Source organism: Chrysochloris asiatica, unplaced genomic scaffold (genome assembly GCF_000296735.1).
Source record: "Chrysochloris asiatica unplaced genomic scaffold, ChrAsi1.0 scaffold00214, whole genome shotgun sequence".
Classification (NCBI taxonomy): domain Eukaryota; kingdom Metazoa; phylum Chordata; class Mammalia; order Afrosoricida; family Chrysochloridae; genus Chrysochloris; species Chrysochloris asiatica.
Genome location: NW_006408732.1, coordinates 2,708,760 through 2,714,136, shown reverse-complemented (window position 1 = coordinate 2,714,136; position 5,377 = coordinate 2,708,760).

The following is a 5,377-nucleotide window of genomic DNA, read 5'->3' as shown; positions in this document are numbered from 1 at the left end:
GCACTGTAGGATAAGCACTGGACTACTAACCATTAGGTCAGTGGTTCAAATCCACCAGACACACCACAAGAAAACACAGAGCAAAATGACAATAATAAGTTCACACCTACTGATAATAAAAATGACTGTAAATAGTTTAAATGCACCAATCAAGAGACAGAGTATTTGGATAAGAAAATAGGATCTTTCAAGATACTCTCTTCAAAAGCATGTCTCACACACATAGGCACAAATAGACTCAAAAATCAAAGGGTGGAAAAAATATATCAAGATAATGGCAATCAAAAACAAGCAAGAGTGGCAATATTAATTTCTGAGAAAATAGACTTTATAAAGAAAAAGTATAAATGACAAAGTATTATATCATGATGAAAGGGTCATTTGAACAAGAAGACATAACCATAATAAATATCTATGCTCCCAAAGGAAAAGCCTCAAAATACATAAATTAAACTAACAGAATTAAACTCTACAATTAAAATAGATTTTAATATGGCAGTTTTGATGAAGGACAGAGTAACTCAAAAGAAACTGAACAAAGACCCAGAAGATCTAAACAATGCAACCAACCAATTTAATGTCATAGACTTAAAACAATAGTCAAACCAATAACAGAGCAATAAGCACTCTTTTCCAGTGCATATGGATCATTCTCCAGAATTGATTATATGCTAGTCCACAAAGAAAACCTCAATAAATTAAAAAATATCAAAATACTGCAAAGCATCATCTCAAATTACAATGTGAGCAGATATGTGCGGACATGTATTTTCATGCAAGATCACAATGCCCTTAAAGAGCAGTCTTCTGCATTTAATCTGAAGTTCAGGCTTTGGCTTTACAGTGAGCATCTCATTGTAAGGAGCACTGTTGGTTGTAAGGAGCACTCTGGTATTTGTAATTCCCACCAAATAACCCTTTTTTCTGATGGGTCATGGTGAGAAAGGGTAGGAGAAGATGCTGAAAATATGACATGGTTCAGCTGTAAATGTGAACAGAGTTCATTGTGATTGTAAAAGCTTGAAATCTAGCGTGGGCATACAATGAGCCATCTTGATGATATGAGTGAGCTATGCATTCCTTTGCTTGATTAATCAAGCACACCTCTATTTGATCTCCAGTTCTTCGGATTTGAACCAGTAGTCTGATCTGATTTGCCTTTTGAGTCAACCCGATTCTGCGTGAGTGAAGACACTCCTACAGACTGAGGTCTGAACTGCAGATTTGGGACTTGCCAGCCTGTATGATCATGTGAGTCATTTTCTTGATGGCCTGTGAGTTCTATGAAATGTTGCAACAAATTATTGAACCTACTCGAGTAAGAGGGTTTGGGAAGGATAGTTTGGTGCCACATTTTTTACAGTTGGTGTCTGAACCTGGGTTCATTGTAATGCATCCAGAGATACGTAATTATGGGATTTTGTAAGAGGAAGAGAAACGGGACACCAGAAGTGAAACTTTCCATTCTTAACTGCTGACTTTGCTTATTGTTATTTGTAAAGACTGAAAGAAATGTGAGAGATGTTATATTGCAGCTGATGGGAGAAAAGTTGCTATTGTAGTCTCCTGGGACAAAAAGCTTGGTTGGTTAAGTAAGACGACTGGCAGGGAACCAGGCTCTCTACATGATCCATTCTGCCAGCCCGAGGCCCAAGGCCACATGCACATGTGTGATGGGAATTGTTGTTGGGTAAGGAACTCTGGTAGCGTAGTGGTTACGAATCGGGCTGCGAACCATAAGGTCAGCAGTTCGAAACTACCAGCTGCTCCGCGGGAGAAAGATGAGGCTATCTACTCCCGTAAGGATTTACACCCTTGGAAACCCTGTACAGGGTCGCTATGGGTCAGAACCGACTCAAAGGCACTTAACAACAATCTTGATTACAGAGAGCTTGTAAGCCTGCCTTCAGTCTATACCTGATTGGTTATACTAAAAGGAGAGTTAGTAATTACCTGGAAGGAACACGTTTTATTTTAAGCCGGTAGCCTGTGTATAGAGTAAAGGGCTTACTTAGGTGGAAACCTGAACCCCATACAGAACTGATGAAAGAACAGAAGGTTTATATTTAAAAGAAAGACCTGAAGAAAGAAAATGACTAGCATTTTGAATTTCAAGCAAGTAGTTTACTATTGGATGCATCAATTCAGAAAAAGTGCCCATCAGAGGAAACCCCATTCTAGGACTGAAAGTTAAAGTGACCTGATAAGCAGACAACCTGGTATGCTCACTGATGACCATCTGGGTCCACTTGATGAGTGGAAGTGGGGGAGAATGTAGCACTAAAGAAATGAATTGAGAGAAGAGGAAGGGCTGGCTGGTCTGAAGTTTAGGGAATTGTGTGGACTCCTGAGCCTCTGGGAAGTTAGGACTGAGAGAGTGAATGAGTGAAGGGGCTAGCTGATCTGTAACTGCAGGGAGGATTTGTGAATTCCCATTTGACATAGTGAGAATGGCTAAGGCTGAATTAACCTGAACCCAACTGAATGAAGAAAGAGATGTTTGAGCTAGTCTAAATTGCTGCAACTTTTTGTGGACTGGGCTTTGTATATGAATGCAGATGTCTAAAGCTTCAACAAAGACAGAAGACTCTTTATATCAAGGAACATGCTTGTCACCTGAGAGCACTGGGTTGATTGGGATGGGCAATTTAGAAACTGGATATATAAAATGGGGGAGAGCAAGGCAAGAAGTGGGTGGCTTATAAGCTTTCATGGATTTGCTTATAATTAAAATGATTGGAAATGGGGTTAGTAAGTCTTTCAAGTATGAAAGGGCTAATGGCTAGTAGAGACAGGGATCGTCTGTGGTATAGTGAATTATTTAATAGGTCTCTTCTAGACTTCGTGGCATTGGTGGTGGGGTGCTGTGGAGTCGGTTCTGACTCATAGTGACCCTTAGTAGGGTTTCCAAGGCGATAAATCCTTATGGAAGCGGAAAGCCTCATCGTTCTCTCATGTAATGGCTGGTAGTTTCAAACTGCTGACCTTGAGATTAGCAGCCCAACTTGTAACCAGAGAATGACTCTTTCTGATGGGCCTGGGTGAGAGAGGATGGGAGAAGATGCTGATAGAATGACATGATTCAACTGTGGATATTACCAGAGTTAACTGTGATTGTAAAAACTTTAACCTCTAGCATGAGTTTAAAATGAGCCATCTTGGTAATGTGCACTTTTGCTTGATTGATTAAACTCACCACCACGTGACCTCTGGTTCTTGGGACTTGAACCAGCAGTCTGGCCTGATTTGCCAGCTTCCATAGTCCTGGTGTGACATTGTGGGTTAATGAGTGAAGAGAATCCTCCAGTCTGGTACCTGAGCTGCAGATTTGGAACTTGCCAGCCCGGACAACCTTGTGAACACTTTCCTGGATGGTCTGTAAGTTCTGTGAGATGTTGCAGCAAATTATTAAATCTAGCTGAGTAAGAGGAGTGTGGGAAGATGGTTTGGTGGCACATTTTTTGCAATAAAAAAAAATTCCTTGAGGCAAACTAGAATGAAAACACCAAATGCCAAAACCTTTGGGACATAGCAAAAGCAGTGCTCAGAGGGCAATTTGTAACAACAGACACATATAGCCAAAAAGAAAAAAGAGTCAAAGTTAGCACTTTAACTCCAAATCTCAAATAATTAGGAAAAGAGCATAAAGGTAAGCCTCCAGCCTCCAGAAAGAGAAATAATAAAGATTAGAGCAAACATAAATGAAACAGAAGAACCACAGAATCAAAAAGACAAGAAATTAGTTCTTTGAAGGGATTAATAAAATAGGCAAACCACTGGGAATCTAACAAAAGAAAAGGAGAAACTGCAAATAACATGAATCAGAAATGATATGGGTGACATCACAACAAACTAATGGAAATCTAAAGGATAATAACAATATGAAGAATTGTATTCCAACAAAGTTGAAAATCTAGAAGAAATAGACAAATTTCTAAAAACATGCTACCAACACAAACTAACAGACTGAAGTAAAAATTTGAAAATATCTATAGCAAAATTCATTTGAACCACAATGCCGGTGGTTCAAGCTCACCAGCTGCTCCTTGGAAACCCTACACAGGGTCGCTATGGTTCAGGAAAGACTCGACAGCACTAAACAGCAACAAATAACAAAAGAAGAAATCTATCAGGTCATTAAAATTTTTCCAAGAAAAAAAGTCTGGGCCCAGACAGTGAATTCTACCAAACATTCAGAGAAGAGCTGATACCAATTCCACTCAAACTATTCCAGAGTATAGGAAATGATGGAAACTCCCCGAATTCATTTTATGAAGCAAGTACAAACCTGATACTAAAACTTGACAAAGACATCACTAAAAAAGAAAGTGATATACCAATACCCCACATTATAGGAGCCCTGATAGCGTAATGGATTACAAGCTGGACTGCTAACCACAAGGTCAGTAGTATGAATCTACCAGTCACTCCATGGGAGAAAGATGAGGCTTTCCTTTCCCATAACAATTTACAGCCTCAGAAACCCTATAAGTCACTATGGGTTAGAATGGAGTCCGTGGCACATAGCCACCAACACCACTATCCCTCTTGAGCATAGATGCAAAAATTCTAAACAAAATCCTAGCTAATAGACTCCAGCAAACTATTTAAAAAATAACACATTATGACCAATTGGGATTCATACCAGGTACGCAGGGATGATTCAATATTATAAAAACAATTAATGTAATCCACCACATAAATAAGAAAAAGGGAATGAACCACATGATCACATCATCTGATACAGAAAAGGCATCTGACAAAATTCAACACCAATTCCTGATCAAAACACTGAACAACACAGAGATAGAAGGGGAATTCCTCAACATAATTAAAGACATATATACACAAAACCAACAACCAACATTACTTTAAGTAGCAAGAAGCTGAAAGCATTTTCCTGTGAACAAGAATCAGACACGGATGACTTTTATCACCACTCCTATTCAGTATTGGACTGGAAGACCTAGCCAACCTATAAGGCAAGAAAGGGAAATTAAAAGTATACAAATTGGCAAAAAAAAAAAAAAAAAAGAAGTAAAACTCTGTTAACAGATGACATGATCTGTATTTGTTGTTGTTGTTGTCAGGTGCCATCGAGTCGGAATCAAATCATAGCAACCCCATGCACAGCAGAACGAAACAATATCTGATCCTGGGCCAACCTCACTAGCGCTGCCACACTTGAGTCCATCAATGCTGCCACCTGGCCAATTCATCTCATTGGGCGTCTTTCTCATTGGGCGTCTTTCTCTTTTTCTCTGACCCTCCATCTTACCAAGCATGATATCCTTCTCCAGAGACTGTCCCCTTCTGACAATATGGCCAAAGTATGAGAAATGAAGTTTAGCCATCCTGGCCTCTAAGGAGCACTCTG